This window comes from Sinohyriopsis cumingii, chromosome 15, assembly GCF_028554795.1.
Source record: "Sinohyriopsis cumingii isolate HCF-2022 chromosome 15, ASM2855479v2, whole genome shotgun sequence".
Classification (NCBI taxonomy): Eukaryota; Metazoa; Mollusca; class Bivalvia; order Unionida; family Unionidae; genus Sinohyriopsis; species Sinohyriopsis cumingii.
Window position 1 is genome coordinate 15,000,535 of NC_142975.1, and position 25,454 is coordinate 15,025,988.

General features: G+C 33.1%; 1 protein-coding gene across 2 annotated transcripts in view; it reads right to left on the reverse strand.

Annotated features, from left to right (window-relative positions):
- Positions 1–25,454, reverse strand: part of LOC149781297 (putative N-acetylated-alpha-linked acidic dipeptidase) — a 324,099-nt gene that overhangs the window by 289,050 nt on the left and 9,595 nt on the right. For both annotated transcript variants that reach the window (XM_089935382.1, XM_089935384.1), the window contains exon 2: positions 5,673–5,724. The gene's annotated coding sequence lies outside the window, so the exon portion shown is untranslated. The remainder of the gene's footprint in view (positions 1–5,672; positions 5,725–25,454) is intronic.

The following is a 25,454-nucleotide window of genomic DNA, read 5'->3' on the forward strand; positions in this document are numbered from 1 at the left end:
CCTTATACATCAAATGTCATCTGTCCTTATACATCAAATGTCATCTGTCCTTATACATCAAATGTCATCTGTCCTTATACATCAAATGTCATCTGTCCTTATACATCAAATGTCATCTGTCCTTATACATCAAATGACTTCTGTCCTTATACATCAAATGGCTTCTGTCCTTAGATATCAAATGGCTTCTGTCCTCATATATCAAATGTCATCTGTCCTTATACATCAAATGGCTTCTGTCCTTATATATCAAATGGCTTATGTCCTTATACGTCAAATGTCATCTGTCCTTATATATCAAATGGCTTCTGTCCTCATATATCAAATGTCATCTGTCCTTATACATCAAATGGCTTCTGTCCTTATATATCAAATGGCTTATGTCCTTATACGTCAAATGTCATCTGTCCTTATACATCAAATGGCTTCTGTCCTCATATATCAAATGTCATCTGTCCTTATACATCAAATGGCTTCTGTCCTTATACATCAAATGGCTTATGTCCTTATACGTCAAATGTCATCTGTCCTTATATATCAAATGGCTTCTGTCCTTAGATATCAAATGGCTTCTGTCCTTATACATCAAATGGCTTCTGTCCTTATATATCAAATGGCTTCTGTCCTTATATATCAAATGGCTTCTGTCCTTAGATATCAAATGGCTTCTGTCCTTATATATCAAATGGCTTCTGTCCTTATACATCAAATGTCATCTGTCCTTATATATCAAATGTCATCTGTCCTTATATATCAAATGTCATCTGTCCTTATATGTCAAATGACTTCTGTCCTTATCCATCAAATGGCTTCTGTCCTTATACATCAAATGGCTTCCATCCTCATACATCAAATGGCTTCTGTCCTCATATATCAAATGGTTTCTGTCCTCATATATCAAATGGTTTCTGTCCTCATACATCAAATGGCTTCCATCCTCATACATCAAATGGCTTCTGTCCTTATATATCAAATGGTTTCTGTCCTCATACATCAAATGGCTTCCATCCTCATACATCAAATGGCTTCAGTCCTTATATATCAAATTGTTTCTGTCCTCATATATCAAATCTCTTCTGTCCTCAGATATGAAATGGCTTCCATCCTCATACATCAAATGGCTTCTGTCCTTATATATCAAATGTCATCTGTCCTTATACATCAAATGGCTTCTGTCCTCATATATCAAATGTCATCTGTCCTTATACATCAAATGGCTTCTGTCCTTATATATCAAATGTCATCTGTCCTTATATATCAAATGTCATCTGTCCTTATACATCAAATGTCATCTGTCCTTATACATCAAATGTCATCTGTCCTTATGTATCAAATGGCTTCTGTCCTTATACATCAAATGTCATCTGTCCTTATACATCAAATGGCTTCTTTCCTTATATATCAAATGTCATCTGTCCTTATATATCAAATGTCATCTGTCCTTATACATCAAATGTCATCTGTCCTTATACATCAAATGGCTTCTTTCCTTATATATCAAATGTCATCTGTCCTTATATATCAAATGGCTTATGTCCTTATATGTCAAATGTCATCTGTCCTTATATATCAAATGACTTTTGTCCTTATACATCAAATGGCTTCTGTCCTTATACATCAAATGGCTTATGTCCTTATACGTCAAATGTCATCTGTCCTTATATGTCAAATGTCATCTGTCCTTATACATCAAATGGCTTCTGTCCTCATATATCAAATGTCATCTGTCCTTATACATCAAATGGCTTCTTTCCTTATATATCAAATGTCATCTGTCCTTATACATCAAATGGCTTCTGTCCTTATATATCAAATGTCATCTGTCCTTATATATCAAATGTCATCTGTCCTTATACATCAAATGGCTTCTCTCCTTATATATCAAATGGCTTATGTCCTTATACGTCAAATGTCATCTGTCCTTATATGTCAAATGTCATCTGTCCTTATACATCAAATGGCTTCTGTCCTCATACATCAAAATGGCTTCTGTCCTTATATATCAAATGGCTTCTGTCCTTACATATCAAATGGCTTCTGTCCTTACATATCAAATGGCTTCTGTCCTTACATATCAAATGGCTTCTGTCCTTATATATCAAATGACTCAGCTAAAGAGCATTTACAGGTTTTGACAGTTAGCAGTAGTCCAGTGTTTTGACAGTTAGCAATAGTCCCATGTTTTGACAGTTAGCAATAGTCCCATGTTTTTCTTTTACCAGAAGTAACCTGCAAAACCTTCTGTCAATGCCTTAGAACAAGAATGCAACATATACCTACCATATATTTTAAAAATGAACACGTTTTTTAGTACTTGTCAATAAATTACAATAAATGTATTAATTAATTTGCAATACTTGTACTATTCATATCCATGAAAAATAATCATGATATTTTTCTATAGGAGCTAAACTTTTAATTTACTGAATTCTTATTTTTTATTTATAAAACATTTATATATAACAAAGTAATAATAAAGGAATATTTCTGACCATATATCTTCATTTTTCTGCCTGTTGTACCCAGCATCATGCCTAAAAGAATATTCTAACCAAATATACTACTTCATAATTTACAAGTATCATAAATTCCAGAAATTCACACTAATTTGTTATTTTACATCAATTATGAAATTGATATTTGTACCTGAAACCAAAGCACAAACTGACTAGGTCAATATCAACACTACACAAACTGACTAGGTCAATATCAACAATACACAAACTGACTAGGTCAATATCAACACTACACAAACTGACTAGGTCAATATCAACAATACACAAACTGACTAGGTCAATATCAACACTACACAAACTGACTAGGTCAATATCAACAATACACAAACTGACTCGGTCAATATCAACACTACACAAACTGACTAGGTCAATATCAACAATACACAAACTGACTAGGTCAATATCAACACTACACAAACTGACTAGGTCAATATCAACAATACACAAACTGACTAGGTCAATATCAACACTACACAAACTGACTAGGTCAATATCAACACTACACAAACGAACCAGGTCAATATCAACACTACACAAACTGACTAGGTCAATATCAACACTACACAAATGGACTAGGTCAATATCAACACTACACAAACGGACTAGGTCAATATCAACAATACACAAACTGACTAGGTCAATATCAACAATACACAAACTGACTAGGTCAATATCAACACTATACAAACTGACTAGGTCAATATCAACACTACACAAACTGACTAGGTCAGTATACACAACACACAAACTGACTAGGTCAATATCAACACTACACAAACTGACTAGGTCAATATCAACAATACACACACTGATTCGGTCAATATCAACACTACACAAACTGACTAGGTCAATATCAACACTACACAAACGAACCAGGTCAATATCAACACTACACAAACTGACTAGGTCAATATCAACACTACACAAACGGACTAGGTCAATATCAACAATACACAAACTGACTAGGTCAATATCAACAATACACAAACTGACTAGGTCAATATCAACACTATACAAACTGACTAGGTCAATATCAACACTACACAAACTGACTAGGTCAATATCAACACTACACAAACAGACTAGGTCAATATCAACAATACACAAACTGACTAGGTCAATATCAACAATACACAAACTGACTCGGTCAATATCAACAATACACAAACTGACTAGGTCAATATCAACAATACACAAACTGACTAGGTCAATATCAACAATACACAAACTGACTAGGTCAATATCAACAATACACAAACTGACTAGGTCATTATCAACAATACACAAACTGACTAGGTCAATATCAACAATACACAAACTGACTAAGTCAATATCAACACTACACAAACTGACTAGGTCAATATCAACAATACACAAACTGACTAGGTCAATATCAACACTACACAAACTGACTAGGTCAATATCAACAATACACAACTGGAAGCTTTGGTGGCTCCCTTGTTTAGCATGCTGGACTCATAGTCACAAGCACTCAGGGTTTCAAACCCTGCCCAATGAAGTATGGGTCAACACTCAATATTTACCTTGGCAAGACATTTTACCTGAACTGCCAAGACACAGAACAACCTTGCATGTTTTTACATGCCAACACAAATCTTAAATAATGTACAACTGCCTGAAAAAGGACTTTGTTTAATATTATCTTTCCTCATCACAAAAGGTATACATGTGGTTTCTTATCTGGTGCCCTGATGAATTGAACTGGGTTAGAAACTGAACAAGTAACCAAGTCTACCAAGCCTTTGGGGACTTCCATTCAAAAGCATTTAAATGATATAACAAACAGGAAGTTTTGTTATATCATGCATGTGGGCTTCCAGACTGGATTCTGGAATATTATGTTATTAGGATGAGTGATAGGGTTTAGCAGGCCATGTAGTCTGAGAGACTGCCTTTAAAGCCCACAATCTAGACATGGGAATATGCAACAGACACATACACAAACTCACACACACACACACATGCAGTACAATACTGAGGAATCTTATAGTAAGGGACCATTGTATATGCAGTATATTACTGAGGTGTCTTATAGGGAGACCATTGTATATGCAGTATATTACTGAGGTGTCTTATAGGGAGACCACTGTATGTGCAGTATAATATTGAGGTATCTTATAGCATAGGACTACTGAATATGCAGTATAATACTGAAGTGTCATCCAGTGAGACCACTGTATATGCAGTATAATACTGGGGTATCTTATAGTGAGGGACCAATGTATATACAGTATAATACTAAGAGGTGTTTTACAGAGACACTATTGTATATGCAGTATAATACTGAGGCATCTTATAGTGAGACCATTGTATATGCAGAATAATACTGAGGCATCTTATAGTGAGACCACTGTATATGCAGTATATTACTGAGGCATCTTATAGTGAGACTATTGTATATGCAGTATAATAATGGGGTATCTTATAGTGAGAGACCAATGTATATACATTATAATACTAAGAGGTGTTTTACAGACAGACTATTGTATATGCAGTATAATACTGAGGTGTCTTATAGTGAGACCATTGTATATGCAGTATAATACTGAGGTGACCTGTAGTGAGACCACTGTATATGAAGCATTATACTGTGGTGTTTTATCCTGATGGACTCTTGTATTAGTAGTATAATACTGAGGTGTCTTATAGAGAGACCAATGTATGTGCAGTATAATACCGAGGTATCTTATAGGGAGACCAATGTATGTGCAGTATAATACTGAGGTGTCTTATAGGAGACCAATGTATGTGCAGTATAATACTGAGGTATCTTATAGGAGACCAATGTATGTGCAGTATAATACTGAGGTGTCTTATAGGGAGACCAATGTGTGTGCAGTTTAATACTGAGGTGTCTTGTAGTGAGACCAATGTATGTGCAGCATATAAATCTTATGATTAAAACATGCCTATTTATAATGACATACATACCATGAACGTAGAGGTACCTTTAATTATTTCCCCCATGTCAAGTTTTAAAATTTACTGAAATCGATCCATATCTGTAAAATTATAGGCTCAAAAATGCTAGTGCCATTGTTTTGCCAAATTTTAACTTCAGAGTCATAAGAAAATCAAAAACCCACATGATTAATATTTCCTAAATTTAACATAGATTCTTCTTGGGAAACTTACTTTCATGTCTAACTTCTCAGGACAATGTGGCTATTTGTGCTTGCTTTGATTCCTGAAAAATGAAATAAATAATGGATAGAATACATTTAAAAAAGCTACATTAATTTGGTAAAGTTAGTTACCCACCCACCTACATTTCGGAGTGGTTTACAAGATTCAATGTAATGCTTAGATCATCCATGATAATAATCAGATTAAAACAAAAATTCACATTTGGCTTTTCAATCAATTCTGCCTTAAAAAAATGTAATGTGCAGAGATCCTGAAAAGCCATAAATTTGTGCATTGTAATATAAAATCTTTCAAAAGAGATAAACAATTTGCAGTTAAAAAAAAGATTAATATACTTAATTATTAAAATATACCTGAAAATCTGTTGTCTTTTGTACCGTATTTCCATGATTCACTGTTTCCTCTCACAGTATTTTTTTCTCACTTTTTTAAAAATCATTTCCTCTTTCAAACATTATACTATCAAATTTCACAACAAGCAGTCTTAATATTTGTAAAACATGTAACACCTAATTGATGTTCATTTCCTGTAAAGTAAGATAAAGTAATTTTTTGGTTGTCAATGTTTTTTCTTCTTCTTAATTTAGGCAAAGAACTTCACATATTTGGTTTTAAAGGTATTAGGTGCTGAACATGGTGTGTGTGTGTATGTATGTGTATATATATATATATATATATATATATATATATATATATATATATATATATATATATATATATATATATATATATATTGCAACATCTGATCAGACTCACACTTACTTTGAACCTCTCCCTCAAAATATAAAGGTTAAATAAATGTACTTTAGGTGTAATGGCTGGCAAAGATTGTAAGAAATATATATTTCCTTTAAAACTATATACAAGTTACTATTGCTAACCTGAGCCACTTAATCTACTATCTTGTCTCGAGTGTCATCAGCACTTTCAAAATCTAAAACTAATTATTAGTCTTATAAATAATCATTTAATTACTTTACATAAACACAAATGCCTGTTGTCCTCACTTACTACAGAGACCATGGAGCTAAACCTGTTAAACCAAATGATTAATGTCCATAAGGTGCTGGGGTGAGTGTGCTGTAAAGAATCTGCTTTTATTTTCAGACTGCAGAAGCAGAACATCTCTTGATGTGTGGATTCTATACAATATGACTATGTACAAGACAATAAATTTAAGAAACAGTTAAATCATATCAACTGTCCCTACTATAGAAACATAATGACCAAAAGTTTAGTTGGTAATACCTCTACTGACAGTCCAACAAAGAAACAATGTGCAAACTAGACCTAGTCACTTTTGAATTAAGCCTCACCAGCAACATCTTTCTTGATTGTCTAACCAAAATAAACCCTGCTAATATGACCTAGTGACCTTTTAAATGTACTTTGTTAAACATGTTTATATAACAGTATAATTGATAAACATACTTGAGAAATCTGATGACTGATGTCCAGTTGGTCACAGTAAATATGGATCATAACCTTTTATCTGCCAGACACATTAGTAAAATAGAGATTTCAGGGTCTCTGATATGTGCATCTCTCCATTTGTTAGAGTATGGAAGTCATGTCCATTAACCACTGACTATATTAACTGAACTGCATTAGGGTTAAAACTGCAATATGGTATGAAATCTGGTATATATAAACACCCAACTGAAATCAGGACAGATTCCGATCTAATATTGCATTATGTAACCAAAGATCTAAAACAGATCTATTTTTTAAAAAGCCCAACTGAAACCAGGATAGATCCAGATCTGATACTGCAATGAGAATTTCCTAAACCAACAAGCTCAAATTTAGAAATCTCCAGGCCATTGTTTCCCATATCAACCTTGCCTGAATAGTAAGTCAAAATTGGAATTGTTGATCCTGGTCTGGAAATAAGCTATTTGTTTGAAATAATGGATAAAATGAATACAGCATACAGTCTAATAAATCACTGCTATTTGTTTGAAATCATGGATACAATGAATACAGTATAGTCTAATCTGTCATTTCTATTTGAAATCACAGACAAAATGAATACAGCATACAATCTAACCTGTCTATGCTATTTCTATGAACTCATGGATAACATGAGTACAACATTACAGTCTAATATGTAATTGCTATTTGTTAGAAATCATTGATAAAATGAATAAAACAGTCTAAACTGGCAATGATATTTCTTTGAAACCATTGATAAAATTAATACAGCATAAAGTCTAATCTGTCATTGTTACTTGTTTGAAATCATAGATACAATTAATACAGCATACAGTCTAATTTGTATGTGCATATAATCTAATCTGTCAATGCTATTTGTTTGAAATTATGGATAACATTAATACAGCATAAGCCTAATCTATTGTTGCTATTTGTTTTTGAAATCATGAATAACATGAACATAGCATACTGTATAATCTGTCATTGTTATTTGTTTGTAATTACAGATAAAATGAACACTGCATACTGACTGATCTGTCTGTGCTATTTATTTGAAATCATGGAGAAAATGAAGATGACATAGAGTCTAATCTGTTTATGCATTACGCAGCCTAATGTATATAATAGCAATGTGGTCATCATGCACACACCATGAACAGATTGGTATAAACAGAATAACCAATTTACCGTGGGTACCTGCAGTACGGCTAATTTGTAAATGCCTTACAATGTAATTAAAATCAAAATGTAAGTCATGCAAGTTGTATCAGTTACAGTAAATTAATTCTACTATTCATAGAACATACAAATTATAAAAACCCGCATGTGCACTGGTTGAGAAATATTGATTGAAAACAAAACTCCTTTCTGAATCATGTGCTTACGTAGGGATGAAATTATATCTCGGTAAACACTAGTTTGGCAAATGACTTATTAACTGGAATAAGTGGCCCATTCAAGCAAACAAAAATAAGAATCAGATGTATTGGAATCTATCAGCAAGAAAATGATGGCATCAGCTTCAGCTTCATTTTCATTTGTCTTACATGCATCTGCCAATATCTCTCCAATGATATATTACCAAAAAGGAAATGCCAATGAAAAGCACCCAAAAGTGATCAATAACTTTTGCCCTCTGCAGTCCAAGGACATGAGATATTATTGAATATCTTCAACAGACACTAAATGCCCTTCAAGACATGAGAAATATCACTAAATACCTTCAGCAACAGACTGTAAATGTCCTCCATGACATGAGTTATATATATTATTGAATACCTTCAGCAACAGACTGTAAATGTCCTCCATGACAAGAGTTTTATATATTATTGAATATCTTCAGCAACAGAACCTAAATGTCATACATGACATGAGTTATATATATTATTGAATACCTTCAACAACAGGCCCTAAATGACATACATGACATGAGTTATATATACTATAGAATACCTTCAACAACAGACCATAAATGTCCTACATGACACGAGTTATATATATTACTGAATACCTTCAACAACAGACCATAAATGTCCTACATGACATGAGTTATATATATTATTGAATACCTTCAACAACAGGCCCTAAATGTCCTACATGACATGAGTTATATATATTATTGAATATGTTCAACAACAGACCCTAAATGTCCTACATGACATGAGTTATATATATTATTGAATACCTTCAACAACAGGCCCTAAATGTCCTACATGACATGAGCTATATATATTATTGAATATGTTCAACAACAGACCCTAAATGTCCTACATGACATGAGTTATATATATTATTGAATACCTTCAACAACAGGCCCTAAATGTCCTACATGACATGAGCTATATATATTATTGAATATGTTCAACAACAGACCCTAACTGTCCTACATGACATGAGTTATATATATTATTGAATACCTTCAACAACAGGCCCTAAATGTCCTACATGACATGAGCTATATATATTATTGAATATGTTCAACAACAGACCCTAAATGTCCTACATGACATGAGTTATATATATTATTGAATACCTTCAACAACAGGCCCTGAATGTCCTACATGACATGAGCTATATATATTATTGAATATGTTCAACAACAGACCCTAAATGTCCTACATGACATGAGTTATATATATTATTGAATACCTTCAACAACAGGCCCTAAATGTCCTACATGACATGAGTTATATATATTATTGAATACCTTCAACAACAGACCCTAAATGTCCTACATGACATGAGTTATATATATTATTGAATACCTTCAACAACAGACCATAAATGTCATACATGACATGAGTTATATATACTATTGAATACCTTCAACAACAGACCATAAATGTCCTACATGACATGAGTTATATATATTATTGAATACCTTCAACAACAGACCCTAAATGTCCTACATGACATGAGTTATATATACTATTGAATACCTTCAACAACAGGCCCTAAATGTCCTACATGACATGAGTTATATATATTATTGAATACCTTCAACAACAGGCCCTAAATGTCCTACATGACATGAGCTATATATATTACTGAATACCTTCAACAACAGACCATAAATGTCCTACATGACATGAGCTATATATATTACTGAATACCTTCAACAACAGACCATAAATGTCCTACATGACATGAGCTATATATATTACTGAATACCTTCAGCAACAGAACCTAAATGTCATACATGACATAAGTTATATATACTATTGAATACCTTCAACAACAGACCATAAATGTCCTACATGACACGAGTTATATATACTATTGAATACCTTCAACAACAGACCATAAATGTCCTACATGACATGAGCTATATATATTATTGAATATGTTCAACAACAGACCCTAAATGTCCTACATGACATGAGTTATATATATTATTGAATACCTTCAACAACAGGCCCTAAATGTCCTACATGACATGAGCTATATATATTATTGAATATGTTCAACAACAGACCCTAAATGTCCTACATGACATGAGTTATATATATTATTGAATACCTTCAACAACAGGCCCTAAATGTCCTACATGACATGAGTTATATATATTATTGAATACCTTCAACAACAGGCCCTAAATGTCCTACATGACATGAGCTATATATATTATTGAATACCTTCAACAACAGGCCCTAAATGACGTACATGACATGAGTTATATATATTATTGAATACCTTCAACAACAGGCCCTAAATGTCCTACATGACATGAGTTATATATATTATTGAATACCTTCAACAACAGGCCCTAAATGTCCTACATGACATGAGTTATATATACTATTGAATACCTTCAACAACAGGCCCTAAATGTCCTACATGACATGAGTTATATATATTATTGAATACCTTCAACAACAGGCCCTAAATGTCCTACATGACATGAGCTATATATATTACTGAATACCTTCAACAACAGACCATAAATGTCCTACATGACACGAGTTATATATATTATTGAATACCTTCAGCAACTGACCCTAAATGTCCTACATGACACGAGTTATATATATTATTGAATACCTTCAACAACAGACAATAAATGTCCTACATGACATGAGTTATATATACTATTGAATACATGTACCTTCAACAACAGACCCTAAATGTCCTACATGACATGAGTTATATATACTATTGAATACCTTCAACAACAGACCATAAATGTCCTACATGACACAAGTTATATATATTATTGAATATGTTCAGCAACAGGCCCTAAATGTCCTACATGACTTGAGCTATATTTATTATTGAATACCTTCAACAACAGATGATAAATGTTCTACATGACATAAGTTATATATGTTATTGAATACCTTCAACAACAGACACTAAATGTTCTAAATGACACGAGTTATATATATTATTGAATACCTTCAACAACAGGCCCTAAATGTCCTACATGACATGAGTTATATATATTATTGAATACCTTCAACAACAGACACTAAATGTTCTAAATGACATGAGCTATATATATTATTGAATACCTTCAACAACAGACCATAAATGTCCTACATGACATGAGTTATATATATTATTGAATACCTTCAACAACAGACACTAAATGTTCTAAATGACACGAGTTATATATATTATTGAATACCTTCAACAACAGGCCCTAAATGTCCTACATGACACGAGTTATATATATTATTGAATACCTTCAACAACAGGCCCTAAATGTCCTACATGACATGAGTTATATATATTATTGAATACCTTCAACAACAGGCCCTAAATGTCCTACATGACATGAGTTATATATATTATTGAATACCTTCAACAACAGACACTAAATGTTCTAAATGACATGAGCTATATATATTACTGAATACCTTCAACAACAGACCATAAATGTCCTACATGACACGAGTTATATATATTATTGAATACCTTCAACAACAGACCATAAATGTCCTACATGACATGAGTTATATATATTATTGAATACCTTCAACAACAGACACTAAATGTTCTAAATGACACGAGTTATATATATTATTGAATACCTTCAACAACAGACCATAAATGTCCTACATGACATGAGCTATGTATATTATTCAATACTTCAGCAACAACCATAAATGTCCTACATGACATGAGCTATATACATTATTGAATACATTCAGCAACAGGCCTTAAATGTCCTACATTACATGAGCTATGTATATTATTGAATACCTTCAACAACAGACCATAAATGTCATACATGAGTTATATATATTATTCAATACTTCAGCAACAGACCCATAATGTCCTACATGACATGAGCTATATATATTATTGAATACCTTCAGCAACAGACCATAAATGTCCTACATGACATGAGTTATATATATTATTGAATACCTTCAACAACAGACCCTAAATGTCCTACATGACATGAGTTATATATATTATTGAATACCTTCAACAACAGACCATAAATGTCCTACATGACACGAGTTATATATATTATTGAATACCTTCAACAACAGACCATAAATGTCCTACATGACATGAGTTATATATATTATTGAATACCTTCAACAACAGACCATAAATGTCCTACATGACACGAGTTATATATACTATTGAATAGGTTCAGCAACAGACACTAAATGTCCTAAATGACACGAGTCATATATACTATTGAATACCTTCAACAACAGACCCTAAATGTCCTACATGACATGAGTTATATATATTATTGAATACCTTCAACAACAGACCCTAAATGTCCTACATGACATGAGTTATATATATTATTGGATAGGTTCAGCAACATACACTAAATGTCCTAAATGACAACTTAATAGGATTCCAAGTCCAGAATTTGATGACAGGTAATTATCTGGAAGAATACCAATATGCCTGAAACAACCAATGTTCCAAGTGAACCAGTACCTTGTTATTGAATTTTGCCATATATTTGAGTATCATATTGATGGATAATAGAATATGTACATTAAAAATATTATACAATAGACCTGGTTATCAAAAAATCATAACATATACATATATTGATGTGCCTGTTTTAATATTTTAACATACAATGCCCTGATGGTTAACAGAGACTGATGGTTAATAGAGTTACAGATAATCAAAGTTCTACTGTATAATTTTAGCACGAAATGAAATGTATATACATGGTTCTCACAGTGCTCCAAGTGTCATTTTGAACCATTTGGGATTCATTCCTGGCATATAATTTCCCATGAATTGCGATTTTAGCCTTTATGTGGCTAAATCTGTAGTGGATGTGATAAGTAATAAACTTTATTTAGCTAAATCTGTGTAGACATGATTATAATAACCTACATGTAGCTAAATCCGTGTAGACATGATTATAAGTAATAACCTATATGTAGGTACATCTATAGTACACATGATTATAAGTAATAACCTATATGTAGCTACATCTGTAGTAGGCATTATTATAAGTGTGTGTGTGTGTGATTTGGATTTTTAATGTAGCTTTACCAATTTTTCAGTCATATCACTATGATGTCTGTAGTGTGGCAGTTTATAATGATGTCTTAGTGCTTAGCACTGGGGCATCATGCCACAGACACGTAGTATGATGTCCCACCCAGTCACATTATCCTGACACCAGGCCAACCAGTCCTAACACTAACCTCTTAATGCTGAGCACAATGCGAGGTAGCTGTTAGTACCAATTTTGTAAGTCTTTGGTATGACTCGGCCGGGGATCGAACCCATGACATCACACATCCGAGGTGGATGCTCTAACCACTAGACCACTGGAGCGGTAATAACCTATTTGTAGCTACATCTGTAGATGATATGATTATAAGTAATAACATATATGTAGCTACATCTGAAGATGATACGATTAAAAGTAATAACATATATGTAGGTACATCTGTAATAACCTATATGTAGGTACATCTGTATTAGATGTGATTATAAGTAATAACCTATATGTAGCTACATGTGAAGTAGAATAACCTATATGTAGGTACATGTGTAGTAGTCATGATTATAAATAATAACCAGTATGTAGATACATCCGAAGTAGACATGATTATATATAATAGCCTATATGTAGCTACATCTGAAGTAGACCTGTCTTATGTTACATGTTTTAGCTCAAATAAACAGTAGCACAAGAAAGAGTGAAAACAACAACCTTTGAAAAAATACAATAATTTATTTCCTTGGAAAATTCTGTAAAATGGAACAAATTAAGAATCAAATCCAAGAATAATCCATGAAAAAAATTTTAGTAGTCCTAATAAGAAAATGTTCTGATAATTTCAAGTTCTAGTTCCGATGAAGAATCCAAGATGGAAGATGACGACCTATGCTGTAACCTGTAGCACTGAAGTCTACATTTCCTTGTAGAAACAAGAAATATCGCTCTGGTTTTGCACATCTGAATAATTTTTTTACAAAAGCTGTCCTTGTTCAACAATTTCACATAAGCACATGTGTTTTACATGAAAAAAGAATTAATCCTTTTGAATCCAAGTAATTTGAACTAACTCCAAACAGCACAACATACAACTTCCAGTGTAAAGAAAAAGCCCAGCTTCTACTGAGAATGTCTCTCCAAACCAAAGGTTATATCCTATTCAAAAACGCAAAGAGGGGGCCACGCAATCATGTTCCAGAACCCTCGTAGAAATTATGTGCTTGTTAAAGATCATGTACACCCAGTGTGTCCCTGACAAAAACCAATCATTTTACTCTAAGAAATAAAATAAAAATTAAATTATTTACATCTTCAACATGTAGTCCCATCATGACCTCGACAACAACCAATCATTATAAAATAAAAATATGACTTATTTATGTGGTTGCTACTAATTTTGAATCAAGGTCAGGATCTAGATCAACACCTGGTGTTTACTAAAACAGTCAAGGTCAAACTATTTTCTGGAAAAGGTATCATCTCTAGTGAATAAATTTACATGACAATAGCATGTAATGAAAAATTTTAAATTTTTAAAACTGACAAAAAATTAAATTGAAATAAATATATATTAGATCAGGCATAATTAAATCAAATATACATTACACATGATTATAAGTAATAACCTACATGTAGGTAATCTGTAGTAGATGTGATTATAAGTACATGTAATAACCTATATGTAGGTACATCTGTAGTAGACATGAGTATAAGTGATAACCTATATGTAGGAACATCTATAGTAGATGTGATTATAAGTAATAACCTATGTAGTACATCTGTAGTAGATGTGATTATAAGTAATAACCTATACGTAGATACATCTGTAGTTGTTGTTGTCATAGGGTTTAATGCCATTTTTCAGCACAGGATAGGCTATACATGGAAAGCCAGTATTAATGGTGGAGGAAGAACCTGGGAAAACCCTGGAAAGAACCACCAACCCATGAGAAACTACTGGCAAGCTTTCTCACATACCCACATTAGCTGAATTCAAGACTAGAACCCATGCAGACAGAGGTGAGATGGCAGTGATCCTTAACAAAGAGTGCTTTAGACCACTCGGCCACTCGGGGCCCCGGGTACATCTGTAGTAGATGTGATTATAAGTAATAACCTATATACAGGTACATCTGTAGTAGATGTTTAATAACCTATATGTTGCTACATCTAAAGTAGACATGATTATAAGTAATAACCTATATGTAGCTACATCTGAAGTAGACATGATTATAAGTAATAACCTATATGTAGCTACATCTGAAGTAGATATGATTATAAGTAATAACCTATATGTAGCTACATCTGTGCAGACATGATTATAAGTAATAACCTATATGTAGCTACATCTGAAGTAGACATGATTATAAGTAATAACATATATGTAGCTACATCTGAAGTAGACATGATTATAAGTAATAACCTATATGTAGGTACATCGTAGACATGATTATAAGTAATAACCTATATGTAGGTATATCTTTGTAGACATGATTATGAGTAATAACCTATATGTAGCTACATCTGAAGTAGACATGATTATAAGTAATAACCTATATGTAGGTATATCTTTGTAGACATGATTATGAGTAATAACCTATATGTAGCTACATCTGAAGTAGACATGATCATAAGTAATAACCTATATGTATATACATCTATAGTGGGCATGATTATAGGTGATAACCTATTTGTAGCTACATCTGAAGTAGACATGATTATAAGTAATAACCTATATGTAGGTACATCGTAGACATGATTATAAGTAATAACCTATATGTAGGTATATCTTTGTAGACATGATTATAAGTAATAACCTATTTGTAGCTACATCTGAAGTAGACATGATTATAAGTAATAACCTATATGTAGGTAAATCTGTATTCAATAACATGTGCATATATGAGCTATGGACTCAACTTATAAACAAGTGTATATGGTATTCAATAATACATATATGGATGAGCATTTGGATTCGACTTATAAACAAGTGTACATGGTATTCAATAATGTGTGTGTGTATGAGCATTTGGATTCGACTTATAAACAAGTGTACATGGTATTCAATAGTGCGTCTGTGTATGAGCATTTGGATTCGACTTATAAACAAGTGTATATGGTATTCAATAATGTGTGTGTGTATGAGCATTTGGATTCGACTTATAAACAAGTGTACATGGTATTCAATAATGTGTGTGTGTGTATGAGCATTTGGATTCGACTTATAAACAAGTGTACATGGTATTCAATAGTGCGTCTGTGTATGAGCATTTGGATTCGACTTATAAACAAGTGTATATGGTATTCAATAATGTGTGTGTGTATGAGCATTTGGATTCGACTTATAAACAAGTGTACATGGTATTCAATAATGCGTCTGTGTATGAGCATTTGGATTCGACTTATAAACAAGTGTATATGGTATTCAATAATGTGTGTGTGTATGAGCATTTGGATTCGACTTATAAACAAGTGTATATGGTATTCAATAATGTGTGTGTGTGTATGAGCATTTGGATTTGACTTATAAACAAGTGTACATGGTATTCAATAATGCGTCTGTGTATGAGCATTTGGATTCGACTTATAAACAAGTGTATATGGTATTCAATAATGCGTCTGTGTATGAGCATTTGGATTCGACTTATAAACAAGTGTATATGGTATTCAATAATGTGTGTGTGTATGAGCATTTGGATTCGACTTATAAACAAGTGTACATGGTATTCAATAATGCGTCTGTGTATGAGCATTTGGATTCGACTTATAAACAAGTGTACATGGTATTCAATAATGCGTCTGTGTATGAGCATTTGGATTCGACTTATAAACAAGTGTATATGGTATTCAATAATGTGTGTGTGTATGAGCATTTGGATTCAACTTATAAACAAGTGTATATGGTATTCAATAATGTGTGTGTGTATGAGCATTTGGATTCGACTTATAAACAAGTGTATATGGTATTCAATAATGTGTGTGTGTATGAGCAATTGGACTCAACTTATAAACAAGTGTATATGGTATTCAATATTGTGTGTGTGTGTGAGCATTTGGACTCAACATATAAGCAAGTGTATATGGTATTCAATAACGTGTGTGTGTATGAGCAATTGGACTCAACTTATAAACAAGTGTATATGGTATTCAATAACGTGTGTGTGTATGAGCAATTGGACTCAACTTATAAACAAGTGTATATGGTATTGAATAATGTATGTGTATGAGCATTTGGGTTCAACTTATAAGCAAGTGTATATGGTATTCAATAACATATGTATGAACATTGGACTCTACTTATAAACAAGTGTATATGGTATTCAATAATGTGTATATGAGCATTTGGACTCAACTTATAAACAAGTGTATAGGGTATTCAATAACATTTGTGTATGAGCATTTGGATTCAACTTATAAGCAAGTGTATATGGTATTCAATAACATATGTATGAACATTTGGGCTCTACTTATAAGCAAGTGTATATGGTATTCAATAATGTATATATGAGCATTTGGACTGAACTTATAAACAAGTGTATAGGGTATTCAATAATGTGTGTGTGTGTACAAGCATTTGGACTTGACTTATAAACAAGTGTATATGGTATTCAATAACGTATGTGTGTATGAGCATTTGGACTCAACTTATAAACAAGTGTATATGGTATTCAATAATGTGTCTGTGTATGAGCATTTGGACTCGACTTATAAACAATTGTATATGGTATTCAATAATGCGTGTATGTATGAGCATTTGGACTCAACTTATAAGCAAGTGTATATGGTATTAAATAATGTATGTGTATGAGCATTTGGATTCAACTTATAAACAATTGTATATGGTATTCAATAATGCGTGTATGTATGAGCATTTGGACTCAACTTATAAGCAAGTGTATATGGTATTAATTAATGTATGTGTATGAGCATTTGGATTCAACTTATAAACAAGTGAATATGGTATTCAATAATGTGTGTGTATGAGCATTTGGATTCGACTTATAAACAAGTGTATATGGTATTCAATAGCGTGTGTGTGTATGAGCATTTGGATTCGACTTTCAAACAAGTGTATATGGTATTCAATAACATCTGTGCATATGAGCATTTTGACGACTTTCAAACAAGTGTATATAATTGTAATGCCAGTAGTTGGTACAGGAAAGTAACATTTCCATTGGTCAGAATGTTACCACGTGATCAAAACGAATTGCGTTCATTTCTGTATGAACTGTAAGGAGAACTACTTTTCCACTTCTATAAATAGCCACGTGTACAGCATAAGATAAACACCGCCAGGTAAGGCAGACATGAAGTAAGCATGAAAGAAAAACAACATTCTAACAAACAAACAAAAAATAATTGAAAAAATTTGTTTCCATTGGTTGAAGGACTGGTATTATGATGACCTTATTGCGATCAAGCTGGACATCCCAAGTGCTATAAATAGCTACGTAACAGAAAAACCACAAACATGTATTACTGCACTCAATTAAGATTTCTGTTTTTTAATGATGCAAACAAAATAACATAACAAATAATTACAATTTCAATTATAAGAGTTTAACGTTGTTTTTTCTGAGTTCATCGTGGTATAAACTGTCAGTTGCCGACTCAGACAGCTTACATAATGCCCTTCGGGCGTTATTTGCCGTGTGAGTCGGCAACTGACAGTTTATACCACATGAACTCAGAAAAAACAACATTAAACTCTTACATGATATTCAATAACGTATGTGTATATGAGCGTTTCGACTAGACTTTCAAACAAGTGTATATGGAGCATTTGGACTCGACTTTCAAACAAGTGTATATGGTATTCAATAACGTATGTGTGTATGAGCATTTGGACTCGACTTTCAAACAAGTGTATATGGTATTCAATAATGTATGTGTGTATGAGCATTTGGACTTGACTTATAAGCAAGTGTATATAGTATTCAATAACGTTTGTGTATGAGCATTTGGACTCGACTTATAAGCAAGTGTATATGGTATTGAATAACGTATTTGTATATGAGCATTTGGACGACTTAAAAGAAAGTATATCGTATTCAATAACGTGTGTATGAGCATTTGGACTCAACTTATAAGCTAGTGTATATAGTATTCAATAACGTGTGTATATATGAGCTATGGACTTGACTTATAAACAAGTGTATATGGTATTCAATAAATAATGTGTCTGTGTATGAGCATTTGGACTCAACTTATAAGCAAGTGTATATGGCATTCAATAATGTGTGTGTGTATGAGCATTTGGACTCAACTTATAAGCAAGTGTATATGGCATTCAATAATGTGTGTATATATGAGCATTTGGATTTGACTTATAAAAAAGTGTATATAGTATTCAATAACATTTGTGTATGAGCATTTGGACTTGACTTATAAGCAAGTGTATATGGTATTGAATAACGTATTTGTATATGAGCATTTGGATGACTTAAAAGAAAGTATATGGTATTCAATAACGTGTGTATGAGCATTTGGACTCAACTTATAAACAAGTGTATATGGTATTCAATAACGTTTGTGTATGAGCATTTAGACTTGACTTATAAGCAAGTGTATATGGCATTCAAAAACGTATGTGTATATGAGCATTTGGACTCAACTTATAAAAAAGTATGTATGGTAATCAATAATGGTTGTGTATGAGCATTTATACTCGACTTATAAGCAAGTGTATATGGTATTGAATAACGTATGTGTATATGAGCATTTGGACTCAACTTATAAACAAGTTTATATAGATATGATACTTATGTTCATCATTTGGACATTTAATTTTATGTATTTTCCTATGGGAGTTCAATTGCAATTAAGGTGTTGGTAATTACCAAAATCAGGATAATAATAATGCCACATTTACATTTGCTATGTGGGTCTTAATATTTGTCTGTTTCCAATGAATATGAACTGCCATTCAATAACGCTTGGACAATCTGTTGCTTAAGTTATTCAGCTATTTCTAAAAACAGTAACCATGCTCAAGAACAAAAATAAAGCAATCAGTCAATGGGTAATTGAAAAGTTCATTCATTTATTTATCTATATGAAAATTACCCAGAATACATAGAAACATGCCTTTCATGTTTGTTGTCCTTGGATATTCTAGAGTTTCAGCAATCAGGATGTAGTCATATCCATTTGATAAAAACCTTGTGAACATCAAAATCAATTAAAAATGCAATTTCTAAAAATCTGAACATTTTTTGTGTCTAATTTTTATAAGTTTTACTGTATTTGTAACTAGTTGGAAAGAACTAATCTTTTTTCCAGAATGTGACATTAAAGGTTCAGGTACATTTAAGAGACCAAAGAAAGACGTCCAGGATGACAGATATCTGAAATTGTAATGCACCATGGAATCAAGAATTGGTGATCTCTGACAGATTTGATGAAATCTTGCACCTTGTCAAGACCTCAAATACCAAAATGATTGAAAAAAACATTTATTGTCTCCATCAAACTCTTACCTCTGCCCTGGTATTGTAGATCTACCGAATAAATTCAAAAGAGACCCCATCATCTGATTGAACAAAAAAATCAACAATAGAAAGATGGACCTACAACCAACACTCAATATTTTTTTCTTTCTATCATTGATTTTATTTTATACAATGAGACAGCCTGAAGTAAATTCAATTATATGTGCATGACAATTACACAGTTTCCAATATACACATTATTTGGTTGCGAAGCAAGGAGACCAAAACAATTACATGTAAATGGATACAACTAAATTAATTTTGAGACATAACAAGGTTATTAAAGCCATGCAAAATTAATTATAGAATACAGAAGGTACCAGATCACAGTATTATATAAAGTATATTAAATTAATGATAGACATGGAAAGTACTGGATGACCCTGTAATATATGGCATATAACATTACCATAACTACTGACAAGGACAACACTGTTTAACAGTGTTATAAGGCATACAATATTAACTACTGAAGAGGAAAGCACTGAATAACAGTGTTATAAGTCATACAATATTAACTACTGAAGAGGAAAGCACTGAATAACAGTGTTATAAGGCATACAATATTAACTACTGAAGAGGAAAGCACTGAATAACAGTGTTATAAGGCATACAATATTAACTATAGACAAGGAAAGCACTGGATAAGTGTTATACAAGGCAAACGTGATTAACTATAGACAGAAGTACTGGATAACAGTGCTATGTACAAGTGTGATTTGGATTTTTAAATGTAACCTTTAAAAAAAAATCATTCATATCTCTATGATGTCTGCAGTGTCGCAGTTTATAGTGATGTCTATAGTGTGTGTGTGTGTGCAAGCATGCATGCATGCATGTGTGTGTGAGAGAGAAAGCATGAGAGTTGCACTGATGACGAAATGTTTTAATCTAAAAAGAATAATAAAGAACAAATTATACACTGAGTTAGCTTTAATTTCTCAAATATGACCTATTCAACAGTTTTTGCTATATAATAATAGTTTGGGAACCAATACTGTGGAAAGCTCTTAACACACATTGTGTATAATTTGAAAAATACATTTCAGTTTGGTTTAGTTTTAGGTTTTAATGCACATTTTCAGCACAAGACTGGCTATAATATGGTGGTCAATACATTGGTGGCGTAAGACCCTGGGAAGACTCTATGAAGATCCACCAATCACCCAGGAAGCAACTGGCAAGATTTTTTACATACCCATGTTGGCCAAGTGTGTGTGTGTGTGTGTGACTTTGTGTGTGTGTGTGCGTGTGTGTGTGGACAGATTTTTGTTTTTGTTGTTGTTCTAGGGTTTAATGCCATTTTTCAGCACAAGATAGGCTATACATGGTGGCCAGTATAACTGGTGGAGGAAGAACCCTGGAAAACCCAGAGAAGAACCACCAACCCACGAGAAGCTACTGGCAGGCTTTCCTATGTACCCACGCTAGCCGAGCCTTGGACTCAAACCGACGCAGACAGAGGTGAGATGGCAGTGATCTGGAACGATGAGCGCTTTAGACCACTCGGACACTCGGGGCCCTGTATGTGGACAGAAGTGAGGCAACTATTTTAGACTACTAAGGCCACCCAGGGCCTTCCAAATTCAGTTTTAAAAAACCTGTTGTTGAATAATTGTGCTGTAGTTACTGTTATTGTACATACAATGAGAAGATAATATTTGTAATAATGTAGAAAAGTCTGCATAAATTTGAATGCACAAAATGCATAGTCCTAGAAAAATTAGCAGACACTTATCACATCTACATTTAAATATCCATAAATTTTTTAAATGAAAAAAGGCAATGAATTATTAGGTTACTCATTTGAATCCAAGAATGGACAGTGTACCAGTACTACAGTCAGACAATATTTCATACAAGACACTCTCTTGGTTTAAAATTTTCAAAGACTGCTGTGCCAGCTTCTGAAAGATGATGACAAAATCTCTAGTACATTGATTGCAAATATGTAACACGAGTCATTAGACCAGAGTTACAACTTAAAATGCAATACAAGTCTATGAACAAAGACAACATAGCAATTATGGGGTTGATATTTGCTCTGTTTGGCCTATGTTTTCTATGTACTAGAACTACTACTACAGTTGTAATATACTGACCATTGAACAAGCTATCATCTCACTATATAAACAAAAGTATAAAACGCTTCTCCACCAAAAATGTATGAATAATAAAGTGCAATGGTGAATCCTTTGAATAGGAAATTATGCCAAATGTTCTAAAAATACTATTACTACTACCACTTTTAATAATAGTATATAAGTAATAATAATAAAAATAATGGTGTATTTAATTTGTTTGAGAAGCAAGTTTATAAAGGTCATGAATCTGCATTCTGGGGTCACCTGTTTCCAAAGACCAGTTTCAAGGATAAGCCAAGTTGGTTTTGGATTAGTGAATTAGTGACGAGACAAAAATCTATTATTAAAGTGACTTAGTGGATACATACAGAACTTAATTCACATCTACTCTAACATGTGCAGTTATGACACTACAGAACTACACAATCCAACTTTGATCTAGTGCACAATTTTGGTTAAATATAAATACAGCAACATATAAAAATAAAACTGCATGTATACACAGTCATTTCAACAAAATGCTGAATTCCACATGAAGCACTGAGATGTTTTTCTCCCACTAATTATTTAACTCAACACATTAGTTGGTGCATACAACATGGATTATATTATTCTGTTGACATAAAAGATATGAAATTGTTCTGTTCACTTTGACAAGTATGAGACTTTTGTTGTGTAATAAAATTATGATTATGATAATTCACCCACATAACAAAAATGTCTAACATTAAAGTGTTCACAAAAATGAATATATGAAAATACACTTTAGGAAAATGGACAATAAAGCTATGATATCGTGCCATTCATATAACAAATATAAACGCAAATTTTTGGTAAATTGTGTTACTCCTAGAATACTTACCCAATCACATTAATTTTAGGAATATAAGCCCTAAAAACTCTTGAATCCAGCCCTCCCAAAGACAAAATTTCATCCTGTCTATAATACATAGACAAAGGGCGATATCTCTTGCCCAATTACCTCCCCTTGCCATTTACAGGTGGTGCTAATTTAAGCTGAGTGGAACATTGTGTAATGGGATACTCACATTGGAGGTGGGAGGGGGTGATGGAGGGAATTGTCTAGTTAATGTGGTCTGGTAAACATTCTTGAAGAAAAAGAATTTACCAAAAAAATGTGCTTTCTCTTATCTTTTACATAGGTTTCATCATCACATTAACATTAGCAGAATAGGTAAAAGGCAAAAGAAATGTTAAGCATCCAACCTTCACCCCAGAAAATCATGAGGGAAGAATACCGGATTACTCATATGAAGGTTAACCCATTCTCCCAACTGTGAGCAGCATATCCAGAGGCAAAGTGGTTTACACCCTGAAATAATGGGATCTTACCACATAAGTTTCCTGGTCAATCCCTCAACATCTGTGCAGGATGCTTGCCCACAGGGTGTCCAGGTGGCAATTGTGTCTGGAGGCTGCTAGTGCAACTGAGTCTACCAGATCCAGAGTTCATTGCTGTGGAACCAAGTCTCATACATACAACTCTAAAATGTTGCCTGTGCATGCCAACTGATGGCCTTGACAAAATCTTTGATAGAGATATGAGTCATGGCTTGCAGAGATCTTGATGAGGCATATGTGAGAGTATATCATGCATATTACCCACTTCAACCTCTTTCCTCGGTTTAACTTGGAGAAAAAGACCTCTTTGAGCTCCTCAAACTGCCTCAGGCTGCTTAAGCAAATGTACTTGGTCCTGTTTGAAAGACTCTTGGGTTGTGTCAATACCAAAGAGATGTTGTATGATGAATTTTGAATGTCAACTAATGGCATCCAATTTCTGGCAACTAAATTGGGTTGTGTAATAAGGACCACCAAGCCATCTCATTGAAGCTGAAAGTAGGTTGGGTCAAAAAAGAATGCACGCTGTTTGAATTCAGTTATGTCAGGAAAGATTCCACTTACAAAAACAATGTGAGTGATTTAGACCTTATGAAGTTAGAAATTTTATCTATCTCAACATAGGCTGATATATTATCCATTGTACCCTAAGATGCTAAACCAAGCGAACCATGATTTACAACAGCCATGATCACTACTTCCATCTTATACTACTGCAACTCAGCTGGAAAAACAATAAAATGAACCATTTAATGCATGATCAATTAACGCAAGTGCAGTGGTTCCCAACCGCCTAACCCATGAGGGATATGAGGGAAGACTGCTATCCCTCCGCCTCCACACCACAAACGGGCCTGTCAACCTGATCAGCATTTATGCTCCCACACTAAGATCCTCCACAGATACCAAGGATGAGTTTTATGATGAGTTAAACTCACTCATTGACAAAATTCCC